The sequence below is a fragment of the Euprymna scolopes genome, chromosome 46 (assembly GCF_053919585.1).
Source record: "Euprymna scolopes isolate OS-2025 chromosome 46, ASM5391958v1, whole genome shotgun sequence".
Classification (NCBI taxonomy): Eukaryota; Metazoa; Mollusca; class Cephalopoda; order Sepiida; family Sepiolidae; genus Euprymna; species Euprymna scolopes.
In genome coordinates, this window is record NC_136527.1 from 85,954,773 (window position 1) to 85,970,535 (window position 15,763).

Consider the following 15,763-nt stretch of genomic DNA (forward strand, 5'->3'; position numbering starts at 1 on the left):
CGTAATCTACGCGTTTAATGCCTGTAGGGAATCGTCAGGCTATACGCATTTGAGCCTTTAAAATGGAATTTTCATTGATAAACGCGCAGACAAAATGGACGTATCTTTAGAATATTTGTTAAGTGGACGTATGTTCAGATTATTTGTTCTCGTTTCATAATGTATGACTCAACAAAATCAATGAATATTTCTGCATTAAACGACTCTTTGTCTTCCTTCTCTCTCCGTTGCCTCTCACTCTTACTCTTTTTTTTTTTGTAATGTAAGTGGGTGTTAGAATTCCTAGAAACCCATATTTATCGGCTTTTTTTCTCAGAAATTGAACAGAACATCCTGGTTTGTTCATCCAATCAAATCGCTATCACATTCTGACGTCACATTTTTTTATTCCTATAAAACGAGAAGAGTCCAGGCTTGGCTCACATTCTTCGTTGATAGATATTAACAAGAACGTTTTATAGTTTCCTGCTTGAAATTCCACATCAACGAAAATCGTAACCTGCTTTATTAAAAATGTGAGTATAAATATTATCTCCAAATATTATATATTAATTTTTAATGATTGTCATTTAAACACCATATTTTTTTAGCTAATTATATTTTTTTGTAATCGAATTGTTCAATTTTCAGGGTTTTTTTTTTAAATGTGAGTATAATATTATTTCAAAATATTATATATTAATTTTTAATGATTGTCATTTAAACACCATATTTTTTTTAGCTAATTATAATTTTTTGTAATCGAATTGCTCAATTTTCAGGGGGTTTTTTTTAAATGTGAGTATAATATTATTTCAAAATATTATATATTAATTTTTAATGATTGTCATTTAAGCACCATATATTGGTCCCCCGATTTATCGGAGAGAGACCTATATTTTCAGTGACGTCCGTCCGTTAGTCCGGACGATTGCCAGATAACCCTCTATTAGTTTTACCTAAAATTTTACCACAAATTGTATTTCACTAAATACATGTGCACAGTAAAATCTTTTTTTGCGAAAATTCACATTGCGTCCTCAGGGACTCAAAAGTGGTAAAAAAAATGCCCGTAAATGGCCAAAAAATGACACATTTTGCCCCATAACTTTTGATCCATCCATTAAATTTTTTCAGAAACTTGACATTGTCCTTCATATAAATCCAGTATGGATGACCCTTGCAAAATTCTGGTTCGCATCCCCGGAGACTTTCAGTGCTAAAAGCGCCCCTTTTTGTGACTCTTTTTTTCATATTTCTCAACAAAAACGTGATATGTCTGACTATATAGATGTTTTACACGGTGGTCAACTCAAATATACATGTATTAAGGCCTGAAACTGCACCGTTATCCATTGACACTGGGATTCGGTTTCCCCAGGGGCTCAAAAGAGTTCAGAAATGCCCCAAAATGGCCCAAAATGACACTTTTCGCCCCATAACGTTTGATCCATCCATTAGATGTACCTGAAACTCAAAATTTGAAGGCCATTGTTTTTAATATAAATTCTGTATGGGTGACCCTGGCAAAATTCTGGTTCGCATCCCTCTGGGACTTTTAGGGCTAAAATAAACATGCCTTTTTGGATATTTTTTTTTGTCGACAGATCGAGTTTTTAAAAAAATTGTTGTTTTCAGTAAAAACAACAATTTTTTTAAAAATTACAATGTAGACTAAGTTTTCGGGGTTGCTAAAAACGAATACAACATTTAAAAATAGTGCAGAGAAATAGTTTTATGATATGAACAAAAAAAAATTTTCGATATAAATTAATAATTTTGACATTTAAAATGAAAGACGACTAAAATATTCACGTTATAAAATTAAACGTAAAATGAAAACCCACTTTATGGCCACCTAGTGATTTTGTTTTTTTGAGGATTGCATGTAAGCTTTTGGGGGTGGGGATTTGGGTTTGTATTACTGTACACATAGATTCGAAAAAGTTGTCAAAAAAACAAACAAATATATAACAAATAAATGTTATCAAAGGCAAAATAAGTTACTTTTCTACCAAACTGGTTATAATTTTCGTGTTTTTATTCAATGTAACTTGTTTATTCAGTTCGAAAAGCATACAGTGTTTACCGATGTATTGGAAAATCAAAAATGGCGCCAGACTCTCTCTTTAACACGATAAGTTGGAGATAAGATGTAATAAATAATAAACTAGACAAAATACTGTTCGAAATTTGCTCAATATATGTTACCGTGACATAAGTTGACATATATTCGGTGTTTTTTTAATGGTATGTTGTCTAGTTTATTACTTACAACACCTTTTCCCAAACTTACCGTGTTAAAGACAGAGTCGGCCGCAATTTTGAATTTTCCATCGGTAAACACTGCATGTTTTTCAAGCTAAATAAACATGTTACATTGAATAAAAACACAAAAAATATATTCAGTTTGGTAGAAAATTAACTTATCTTGTCTTTTATAACATTTATTTGTTATATATTTGTTTTTTGACAACTTTTTCGAATCTGTTTACAGTAATACAAACCCGGGGATTTATATAAAAATGTGATCCTCACTTTTCTAAAACGTAATTTTTCATATCATGAAAGCTCTTTCTCTGTGACATTTTAACCGTTATATTCGTTTTTAGCATCCCTGAAAACCAATAAAGGTTTTTTGGAGTTAGAAAGAATCATGACATTGACCATAATTTTTACAAAATATTGAGTGACATAGCATTTTCCCTAGATGTGAACACATTGAGCATTGCGAATACGGGGACTGCACTTATCCCCCTTTCCGATACTGTAATGGCTGGCGTTTCATATTTGCCGATAGCGATATATATTTTATTTTCTAAAAACACAATAGCAGTTGTTGTATTAGATGAATTTTCGTAATTTTTGGATATATTACTATTTTCGACATGACAAGTATGTAATTATTGTTGTGTTTCGATTAAAACCACATTTAAAAATCGATTTCTTAACAATCAGCTTTTTTGTTTACGTTAAAAATAATTTAGAAAATAAAAATGTTTTTATAAACGAAAAATTTGATGATCTTCAAATGTTTTAATCGATAAAAATCTGAATAATTAAAAAGAAAATTATCAAAATTGTCCCTCAATGTTTGTATGCTAGATTAAAACCTTCTGATCAAATTAAGATTCTACATTTTTAGGCGGTTACGTGTCAAAATCCTTAAAGACGAGAAGAAAAAAATTAAGAGGAAGAATAATTTTTTAATTTAGAAATTAAATGTAAAATGATCACGGATTTTCGGGCCATTGTCGTTTTAAGTCAGTAAAAATGGTGTACTTATCACCGACTTTAAATTCTAAACCAATAGTTTGTTTTTCTTTCTGCTATTTTTACTAATGTTGTGCATTTTAAGAGTGGGGGAGGGTCTAATGTTTTACAACCTTGTCACCCAGACTTAGGGTTAGTGGATAATTTGTCTAATTGGTTAAAAACTGTGAAACGGCCGGGAAATAGGAGATCAATTTACATTAACTTTGTATACGAAATTGATCCCCCACTTTAAAAATTCTCAAAATTTTAAAAAACTTGGTGTTAAAATTTTTTACAAAAAAGTTACGCACCTGAAATGCACATTTACTTACTTATACTAAATGTGAGTGAATCAAACCTTGTTATTTTAAAGGTCTTTTTATTCTTGTGCTCAAATATATACACAGGGTGGAACGATAAAAGTGAAAAACGACACTACAGCTTTATTTGAAAAAACCAGGTGACTTTGTTATGTAGTAGAGTTGATATATATTCAATGTAACCGCCTTCAGCCTCAATCTCCGTCTCGATATAGGTCCGGAGCTGGGAGCATGCCTTTTCAACAAGCGCCGGCCGGAATACTCGGCGGATGGCAGCGACCAGGCTCCCTGTGGTGTTGTGGGAGGTCATGTTGGTGATGTTCTCGACGTACAGCGCCGCCGCTCCGCTGTACTACAGCGGACTAAGGTCGGGGGAAGAGGGGGCGGGGCACTGAGAGACGGGTGCAAAGTCGTATCACTCCTTCTGAAGCCAAGCCTTTTTATAGTGAAAATATTTGTAAATAATTCACTTTTTAAATAGTTTTTAAATAACACAAATATATATATATATATATATATATATATATATATATATATATATATATATATATATATATAAGTGTGTGTTATGTAAAAACTATTTAAAAAGTGTAAATAATTCACTTTTTAAATAGTTTTTAAATATATATTTAAAAAGTGAATTATTTAATATTGCCTTTCATTCTATCTCTCCCCCTTACCCTGTTTATATATATATTTATATTAAACTATTGAAACAGTCATGTCAACTTGACCTCTCTCTCTTTTTTTCTCTCTCTCTCTCTTTCTTTTTCTCTCTCTCTCACGCTTACTCTCTCTCTCTCTCTCTGTCTTTCTCTCCCTTTCGTCTTTTTATTTCCCTCTCTGCCCCTGTGTCTTTTTCTTACTCCTTCCCCCTTCCTTCGCCTATTCCTGTTTCTCCTCCCTTCTCTTTAACTGCATTAAACGAAATAGCCACGTCATATAAACGATCATCCAATCAAATTGCTTCAAATTATCACGTGTCTCATCTTTTTGTGACACCATTAACTGAACTGTTGCAAAGAAATGGTTTAAAAAACAATCCACAACATATTAAATTAATTAAAAAAAAATGTAAGTAAATTTTTTCAAAATATTACATTTTTTTTAGATGAAAAATTCATTGAAATATTTTTCATCGACGACAAATTATTTTTTGTTCATTTTAATTCTATTTATTTTTACATGAAAAAAAAGTAGAAATATTTTACCCCCCCCCCTTTTTAATGTTTGTCTGAATTTTTTTTTCCAATTTAAAATGTTTGTTTAAAATAGAGATTTTACCTTTTTAAGGCGATTACGTGTCCGATTCATGAATTGTTTTGGATTTATTAAAGTTTAAATGCAGTTTAAATCCCGTTTTTCTGGAAATGTCGGTTGCAAATGTTTCTTTGAAAAAAAAAATGTTAAAAAATAGTAAAACAGTTTTAATGAGAAAACAAGTTACAAAATAAAAAAAAAATTTTTTATTAAAAATTGTTTCAACAAACAAAAAAATATATAAAAATAAAATATTAAATTTTCATGAAAAAACTAAAAAAAATTTTCCTATACAATTGACGATTTTTATGAAAATATTTTTATATATTTTCTTAAAAAAAATATATTAAAAAATTCTGTGGCATCCCCCAAAAAAACTTCAATGAAAAAAAAGTTGTGAAAAAAAAAATTATAACCTTTCAGGTGGGGGTTCAGTTTTCAATTATAACGTAGTACTAAATTGAACACGGACTTTGTGGCCACAATAGATAAATAGATGAGAGAGGAAAATTAAATTGCGTCTGTTGCAACGATCGGCTCAAACCGATGATTGACGGGAATTCCCGAGAATCCGGGTCAAATTATGCAACAGTACCAAATATTTAAATATTGACTTTTTTTTTTTTAAATCTTTCCATTCGATAAAAATAATCGGCAAAAAAAATTTAACTAAAAACCATGGGGGGGGGGATAAGCAGCTGTATATATTTACAGGAGGAAAGTGTAGTATCGGTTTTTGATACTACACTTGATCTTTTTTTTGCCATTGGTGAGAGAAAAAGAAATCCTTCTAGACTGAGGTAATTTAATTTTTTGGTTGTCTCAGTGCAGATTCCCTTTTTAAAATCGTCTTTGTGTCTATCTCTGCCCTCGTGGGGAGGCAAGTAAACAGAGGAAAAATACGAAATAAAAAAAGGGATTAGTGACCCCCTTTTTTTCGTTGATATTGTTCCTGTTTTAACTTTTACTCTATCTATATCTCTATCTCTCTCTCTTATATATATATATGTGTGTGTGTGTGTGTGTGTGTGTGTAAGTATATAATGTCTAAAACGATGTTTAATTGTGAAATCTAATGCATTTTCTATTTTGTTTTATTTCAGTTTGACAATGGCTTCCAATAAATTCGAGCAACTTTACCAATGTGTCGCCTGCGAACAACAACTAAACCGACTATCGAAATGCTTGCCATGTTTGCATAGCGTATGTCAGTCGTGTTTCGGAAAAACTTTGGATGAAACGAACACAAACTGCACTTGTCCGAAGTGTCATGCGCAGTTTGTGGATTGGAAAGACTTTGGTGTCTCCCCGATTATCGCAAAGGAATTGATGCTGCAAGAATTCAATTCTTCATCCGAGTTCAACTGTGATTGGTGTTCGGAGGATGGCATTTCATCCGTGGCGAAAGTTTGGTGCGGAGAATGCCGAAAGCTTTTGTGTAACACTTGCATCCGAAACCACAAAAGATTGTTAAATACCCACATTTCCAAAGATTTGGATGCGATGCGAAGATCGGATGCAATTGCGTTGGTGATGAAGATGCAGAACACTTGCGATCTTCACAAGAAAGAGTTGGAGATGTTTTGCGAAGGATGCTGCAATTGTTACTGCGACAAATGTTATGCTACGCATGTAAATGACCCGATGACCTCATGCACGAATGTGACCCCGTTAAGGGTCCGCGATGAAATTGTCAAACGCAAGGAGCAGTTCCCCACCCTCGAGCACAAAATGACATCATTTGAAGAAGAAGTGAATGAATCAACGGAAAATCTTTTTCGATTTGTTGAAGAATTCAAATCGGACTGCGCGATAAAACGTGTGCAAATCTGGTCGGAATACGAATCGATTTGTGAAAAAGCGAAACGTGACGCTTTGCGATTGACTGAACAAATCGATGACAAAATGCAAGAAATTTTGGCGAAATGTCATCGAACGAAGCGACAAAACGATGAAATTCTCCAAGAAATTTCCACATGGCAACTGAATTCTGATCATTTGATCAGCAAACATCTTGAAGATTGCGAAGCTTTCCGTGGAATGCAAATGTTGGAAAAACAATGTCCAGTTTTTCGACATGATTTGCCATCGACGGAGACGAAATATGAAATTTTTGTCGAATTTCCTGATTATTGGCGCGAAAAAACCATCGATTGTTCTTTGCGAAACGAAAATGACGCATTCGTCACGTTTGAAAATGTTGGAAGGAAAATCCAAAAAATCCGCAAAGAAAAGCGAATCGATTTGCCAGAAGCAAAAAATAATCGATTTATACGTTCGATTTTCGTCGACGAAAAAGATGAAAATATTTTTGTTTGCGATCGAAACAATAAATCGCTGATTGAAATGAAAAAAAATGGTGAAATAAAAACTGAATTCCATTTTTTTTCTGTCACAAACGACGAATCATTCCGACCTTTTGACTTTTGTTTTCTTTCGAAAGAAAACATTTTTGTCGTTTGTGGTTTCCATGGAAACAAAAAATTATTGTTTTTAGAAAGAAAAAAACATTTTCCATTTTTTGAATTGAAAAATTTTTTGGAAACGAAAACAAATTTTGTTTCTTTGTTTGAAAAAAACGAACAAATTTTTGTTTTGGATGAAAAAATTCAAATCCATTTATTTTCAAAAAATTGTAAAAAATTAAAAGTTTTTCGAATTGAAACAAATTTTAATCCAAATTTTTTTTCCCGCATTCGTTTTGATTTTTTTAATGAAAAATTTTGGGTTTCAGATTCATTTCATGACGAATTAATTTGTTTTGATTTGAATTTTAAAAAAATTAATTCGATGGAAAAAGAAAAAAGATTTTTTGATTTTAATTTCAACAAAATTGGAAAAATGTTTTTTTGTGATAAAAATGAAATTTTTTGTTTTCCGAAACAAAATTTGTTAAAATTTGAAGAAAAACAAAATTTTTTTTTTCCTTCAATTTTTGTTTTTAAAAACAAAATTTTTGTTTCAGTCGAAAAAAACGGAAAAATTGGAATCGAAATTTTTAAAATTTTTTATTGAAAAATAAAAAAAAATTAAAAATAATTTTTTATTTTTGTTTTTTTTTTTCTCGTGTGTTTCTGTGTTTCTCGTCTATTCGTAACTTTCATAAAATTTTGTCTTTTATTAAAAAATATTTGAAAATCCATAAATTTTTTTTAACAAATTATTTTTATTGTTTTTTATTTTTGTGGTTATCTTTACGATTAGTGTTTCCAATTCACTTCCGGTTGTTTCTTCGCTTTTTAGTCGATTTTTTTTTGTTTATAAAATTGTTAGGTGAAAGTATAGAATTGTTTTTTGTATAGAATTGTTTTTTTTGTCTAACATTTTTTTATTTGTTGTTTTTTATATTTTTTTTTATTTATTGTTGCCCCCCCCAACAAAAACAAGGTGGCCATAAAGTGAGTGCTCATTTCACGTTCAATTATTAATAAAAAAAATAATTGAAAATTGTTTTTTTTTTGTTTATTAAATTGTTAGGTGAAAGTATAGAATTGTTATTTGTTTGTCTCTAATATTTTTTATTTGATGTGTGTTTTTATAGTTTATTTTTAATGTGTGTTTATTTAGTTTGCGTGTGTGTATATATATATATGTGTGTGTGTGTGTGTGTTCGTTTATTATTATTATTATTATAATATGTGTGTGTGTTAGATTTGAAATATTTTGGAGAAAAGAAACAAAAAAAAATCGTACTATTGCACTTTCACTTTAATACAAACACTTATTGCTCCGTGCTTAAATAATAACGTTACTATTTAAAAAGCCATTCTTAACATGGGGAGGGAACAGTGTTTTTTACCTATTCTGTACTTTAAACTTACAATTGAATAAAAAAAACATATCACAAAACTTTAATTAAACTTGGAAAAACGATTTAAGTATCTTTTCAGTATCGTGAAAACTAGTTTCCGGATCCAATTTTAAATGCGATATTCGTTTTCAGCACACCAGAAAACCACAAGAAAACAAATATTTAAAGGTATGTTTTGTGTTGGTCTACCAGGCCACAATAGTTTGATCTCCATAAAAAGTTGGACATAAAGTAGGTGCTCATTTTACGTGAACTTAATAAAGAAAATGATCTTCATAATCGTTCAAAACTCGAAAATGAATAAAAATAAGTAAATATTATTGTAATATGAATTGGATTGATTTTTATCATTTTTTGTTTAAATTTCTAATTTTTGAGCTATTACTGAGACTTCAAAGACACGACTCACACATGTCTGCTAATTTCTAGTTGTTTTCTAGAACCGAATAAACACTTCAAAATGAGTTAAAAACCCAAAATCTTATCCAGGTAATCAAAAGATTTATTTTCATTGCCTTTGGTAACATTTTTTCATAATTGTTTTTATAACACAATTTCCTTCTTGTTAATTGTAAAAAAATGCACAACAAATTAATTACGGTATCTTTTAATACTAAATTGTTAGGTGAAAGTATAGAATTGGTAAATGAACCCCTCCCCCACATTATTTATGTGTGTGTGTGTGTGTTTATAGTTTATTATTACTGTGTGTTTAGAGTCTCGATAATCGTTCAAAACTCGAAAATGATTAAAAACAATGGTAAAAATCAACCCAATTAAATATCACTGTGACATTAATTATGCACAAAAAATGGTAAAAACCTTTCTTTACCATTTTTTTATCATAATTTTCTATTTTTTAGCTATTATCGAGACTTCAAAGATGTAAATATCCAGCAACTAAATATCACTGTGACATTAATTGATTTTTACCTGTTTTTATTATCATATAACAGTAACACTAATTTACACAACAGAAAGAGAGAGAGAGTTTGTGTATGTGTGTTCGTTTTGTAAAGGTAGATAACTCTGATTTGTATTATCTCCCCTTTTTGGTGTGTGGGGGTTTGCTCAACATAAAATGAACACAATATAACATGAATTTATTAAACTTTTCCGCAAATAAATTTTCCGTATATGGAGCAATGTAATTCTTTATGTTATAAGTGGTGGCCATTGTTGTACGCGCAAGCGCACGTATATGCGAAAAAGTATCTTTTCAGTAAAATTAATAAAGAAAAGTGATCCCTCACTTTTATAACTATTTTTTTCACATCTTAGAAACTTGTTGTTTCCTGGAATTTTAAGCATTAATTTTAAATTAGACATAACGCTGTCACCTTTTGGAGTCTCCATAATCGTTCAAAACTCGAAAATGAATAAAAAAAATATGGATTGATTTTTATAATTTTTTTGTTTAAATTTCTAATTTTTGAGCTATTACTGAGACTTCAAAGACACGACTCACACATGTCTGCTAATTTCTAGTTGTTTTTTCGACCCGAATAAACACTTCAAAATAAGTTAAAAACCCAAAATCTTATTTAAGATTTATTTACATTGCCTTTGGTAACATTCTTTAATAATTTTTTTTATAACACAATTTCCTTCTTGTCAATTGTAAAAAAAAATGCACAACAAATTAATTACGGTATCTTTTAATACTAAATTGTTAGGTGAAAGTATAGAATTGGTAAATGAACCCCTCCCCCACATTATTTGTGTGTATGTGTTTATAGTTTATTATTACTGTGTGTTTAGAGTCTCGATAATCGTTCAAAACTCGAAAATGATTAAAAATAATGGTAAAAATCTAACCAATTAACTATCACCGTGACATTAATTATGCACAAAAAAAATGGTAAAAACCTTTCTTTACCATTTTTTTTTCTGTATTTTTTTTTTGAGCTATTATCGAGACTTCAAAGATGTAAAAATCCAGCAACTGAATATCACCGTGACATTAATTGATTTTTACCCGTTTTTATTATCATATAACACTTAGTTTTTGGAGTCGAATAAACACTATAAAATAAGTGAAAACACTAAAAACTTATCCAGGTAAATAAAAGATAACGAAAATTAAGCACTTGTGCAATTTAACTAACCAGGATTTTTTTTTTTAGCTTTCATTTTCGAAGAGTTATAATAAACTCTAAATAATAAAGGTGACTGAAATAGGATTTAATCAATAATTAATTTTTGACCCAAACAAATGGATGGGAAATGTTTGTCAATGGTATTTTAAACATTTTAGGTGCTTATTCAGATTAGCACTCATGATGGCATTTCCAAATGAAAGAAAATAAAAAAAATGTCTATATCATGTATAGACCAGTCACATGACGAAGATGAACAAATTCCAAAAATCACGTAATTTGATCAATTTTATTTTTATTCAAGAAATTCAAGTTTAACAGAAAGAAAGAGAGAGAGAGGGCGTGTGTTCGTGTATGTGTGTGTATATATATATATCTATATATATATATATATATATATATATATATATATATATTTATATATATATATATATATATATATATATATATATATATATATATATATATATATATATATAACCAAGTAAGATATGTGACTTACTTGTGGTTTCATTAAATACTTTTACATGCTAAATCCGATCGCGCATTTTGCTAATTGCTACCCTCTGATGAGAAGTAGAGTATTTCTTCGAAACTCCGCGGATTAAGGACTATCCGCTTATCTTGTGCTTCCTTTTTAAAATTAAATATATTTTTTAACTCTTTTTCAAGGTGTTTTTTAACATTTTTGATTAATCGTTTGTTCATATTATATATATATATATATATATATATATATATATATATATATATATATATATATATAAATTTACAATATATATATATATATATATATATATATATATATACATATATATATATAATATAAGATTTCCTTAAGGTAGATTACTCTGACTTTTCAATTATCTCCCTTGGAGAATACATAGTAAGCTATAAAATATATATGGCGATTATATTTTATAACTTACTAAGTAGCTCTACCTACGTATTGAGCACTTTTGAAGTAAATACTTCAAGTTTCCGCATAAATTTATACTTTCGTATATTAATTTTAGGTGAGTAAATGAAGAAGTTATATATATATATATATATATATATATATATATATATATATATATATATATATATATATAACTTCTTCATTTACTAACAAAATACATTTACAATATATATATATATATATATATATATACATATATATATATATATATATATATATATATATATATATATATATATATTTCAACGACACAACAGAGAGAGATAGAGAGTTTGTGTATGTGTGTTCGTTTTCTAAAGGTAGATAACTCTGATTTGGATTATCTCCCTTGAAGAATATATATTTAAATATTTGTAAGTATATTTTCCTATGGTTTCCTGAAGGTACATAACTGTGATTTTTTAATTATCTCCCTTGAAAAATATCTGGGAAGGTCTTTTTTTTTTTTTTTTTTTTTTTTACACAGTGATCACCACTTATCAAGGCCCGGAAGCCACTCAGGGATAAGGGTTATTGCAAGTACATTACGTTAGTGTGGAGATTTGATGAAGTGTTTACTTAAAGGGACGGTTCATTAGATATTTGTTAACATTGGACTTGAAGACATCCAAGTTGTAGTCCGGTGGGAAGCAGGCAGACGGAACAGAGTTCCACAGGCGTGCAGTTCTAAGAAAGAAGCTTTGTTCATGGAATCCGCATTTTGATTTAGGCACAGATATAGAGTGGGGGGAATTTTTCACAGTGGATTCAGCCAGACGGGTGTTTTTCGTGAAACATTGGTGACGGGGGACGAGAGATTGGAGTTCAGACGAGCACCTGCCATGGAAATAACGATAAAACAAGGATAGGCTCGCAACGTCTCTTCTGTGGGAGAGAGGTTGCAGGGTAGAGAAAAGGGCATCCCCCACTAAGCCAGGAAGTCTATTTTGTACTCTATCAAGGCAGGATCGGCTGTTTTTAGGAGCTCCTGTCCAGATATGGCAACAGTATTCCATCCTTGGACGTACTTAGCTTTATGTTTTAACTTATTTTAAAGCGTTTATTTACTTCGGAACAAAACAAGTGTAGAGACTTAAATTAGAACAAGACCGAGATGACTTTCATGAGACCGTCGTCTCGGTGTATATATCAGAAGAAAGTCCCCACCAACCTCCATACGTAGTTAATTGTCATGTCGAAAATAGTAATATATCCAAAAATTACGCAAACTCATCAAGTGCAGAGTTCTTTATAGTTCAAAGTAATTTGATGTTTGTTAAATTAATTCGATGAAAAAAGAAAAAGATTTTTTTTATTTTAATTTCAACAAAATTGGGAAAATATTTTTTTGTGATAAAAATGAAATTTTTTGTTTTCCGAAACAAAATTTGTTTAAATTTGAAGAAAAACAATTGAAAAATTGGAATCGAAATTTTTAAAAAATTTTTATTGAAAAATAAAAAAAAAATAAAAATAATTTTTTATTTTTGTTTTTTCTTTCTCGTGTGTGTCTGTGTTTCTCGTCTATTCGTAACTTTCATAAAATTTTGTCTTTTATTAAAAAATATTTGCAAATCCGTAAATTTTTTTTAACAAATTGTTTTTTACCGTTTTTTTTTATTTTTCTGGTTATCTTTACGATTAGTGTTTCCAATTCACTTCCGGTTGTTTCTTCATTTTAAGTCAAAATTCTTCCGGTATTTTTTGTTTATAAAATTGTTAGGTGAAAGTATACAATTGGTAAAGCGCCCCCCCCCCATATTGTTTTTTTTTTTTCTAACATTTTTTATTTGTTTTTATAGTTTTTATTTATTGTTGACCCTCCCCCAACAAAAACAAGGTGACCATAAAGTGGGTGCCCATTTTACGTTAAATTTAGAATTAAAAAAATATTTGAAAATTCGTAACTTTTTTTAACAAATTGTTTTTCAAAAATGGTTATCTTTACGATTAGTGTTTCCCCTTTACTTCCGGTTGTTTTCTTCGTTTTTAGTTGATTTTTTTTGTTTATTACATTGTTAGATGAAAGTATAGAATTGTTTGTCTCTAATATTTTTTATTTGATGTGTGTTTTTATAGTTTATTTTTAATGTGTGTTTATTTAGTTTGCATGTGTGTGTGTGCGTTAGATTTGAAATATTTGGGAACAAAGAAACAAAAAAAAATTCGTACTAGTGCACTTATTGCTCCGTGCTTAAATATTAACATTATTATTTAATAAGCCATTCTTAACCCATGTTAGGGACGGTGTTTTGTACCTATTCTGTACTTTAACCTTACAATTGAATAAAAAAAACATATCACAAAACTTTAATTAAACTTGGAAATACGATTTAAAAAATAGCACCAAAAATGTCAATAATTCTTAAATTAATAATTAGATGTATTGAATTAAACCTAAAACTCTACGATTCTCAATTTATTGATGGTTTTCCTTCACGACGGTTAAAACTTATTTCAACGAATCCTTACGGTGAATATGACTTAAATTCTTTCCCGAAGCTGTACTTACAACTGCACATTTCCTTTTCAGTTTTTTTCCGCTTTTCACCTTGTACGTTATATATGCTATTATTTTTACGTTATATCTGTTAATATTTTATTTCCATCATATTTGTTTGAAACGCGTATTCAATTGTTAACATTAATACCTCTAAAAACGATACACATGCAAAGAAATATGTCGCGCCGCCAAATGGAAAACTTTTCACTAAGTGACCTCCTCCCCTCCCTCTAAATCAGCCCACACCGTCTCCCTACTAAATAGATCGCATCTTGGTACCACAAGTGCACTTTGACCGTACGAGGCCAAGAGAAACGACCACCATGCTTTTTAGCCTCGAGTATCCAAGAAAAAAAAACCAAAGCTAAGTAAAATTCCTAACTGTTTCGCATATAATTTAAAGCTAATATTCTTTCCATTTCCAGGCATATTGTAACCGATAACTTTTCTCCACTTAAATAGACTATTTCGCAGTTTACAATGCCATGTCACTTAATTTATAAGTCAATGCTATAGTAAAGACAAACTCGGTAAAAAAAGAAATTATGCTATTTTATTTAGAGGACATGAAAACTTTATTTAAGTTACTTAATATAATCAGCCATCGAAAGGCAATTTTTTTTTTAAGAAAAAAAAATAAATAAAATGTTAATAAACATCAGTGACCCCCTCCCCTTCCTTGTACACTGCCATTTCCTTTCCAGATCCCTGCTCCGAACTTATGCTCGTGATCCATCATCTCATCTTAAGATGAGGGCCTCTTATGCCTTACACAACAATTTATCAGTCTGTACTATTGTCTATAAACTGATATCATCAACAATTAGATAAGCTGTTTTTAAATTTCCTCTCTTGACAAAATTGCAAACCGAAATACAAACGGATTTTTCTTTGCGATAGAGGATTGAACTGAAGCAGTATACTTAATATGTACAATACGTGCGTACTAAACTAAACCACCTTTGCTACCTATATACAATCGCCTATACTGAATCCTCATCAGCTCAAAACTCTCTGTATCCCCAGACTCTTAATTTCTCAAATCTTATATCACCAAGACATCCTTCTTAATTGATACAAGAATCCTCCTGAGCAGTTCAACATCCAGTGATCATATATCTAATCCTCATGAAATTGCTTATATCACCCTGAATATTACCTTAAATCTTTATTCTATCCCTAAGCTAAGTAGAACACCTAATAACACTCTAGTCAACTACTTTTAAAATTAGATAAACCCAGTTTCAATATTAGAAGTACATCGTCCCTCACCTTGACTACGGACTTGTGCAATAAGCCATGAAACTATTGTACCTAAAATTCCTCTCAAAACTACAAAATACTGCTGCTTGTATACTAAGTACCTCCTATAGATACTTTACCTCCAAGATGACTGCCTTGTCTGTTTTGCATGGCAAACCTTATTATTTTTTACTTAAATTCTCTTTCTCTTGATCACTAACAAAACAAAACTGCTCTATTTCCTAAGTTGCCACTAAACCTAATCCGTCTCACGTAACTTAGAGGGGTCCTTGCTCTCCGCCCTTGACCCTAACAAACTCGTAAATCGATACCCATTAACACCTAAAATTTCCT

The 15,763-nt window shown here is 30.2% G+C and overlaps 1 long non-coding RNA gene across 1 annotated transcript; it reads left to right on the forward strand.

Moving 5' to 3' along the window:
• The first annotated feature begins 236 nt into the window (after positions 1 to 236).
• Positions 237 to 7,853, forward strand: LOC145270697 (uncharacterized). The gene is made up of 2 exons (XR_013865521.1): positions 237 to 515; positions 5,918 to 7,853. It is a non-coding gene; the product is annotated as an uncharacterized LOC145270697 (long non-coding RNA).
• Positions 7,854 to 15,763: the final 7,910 nt, after the last annotated feature.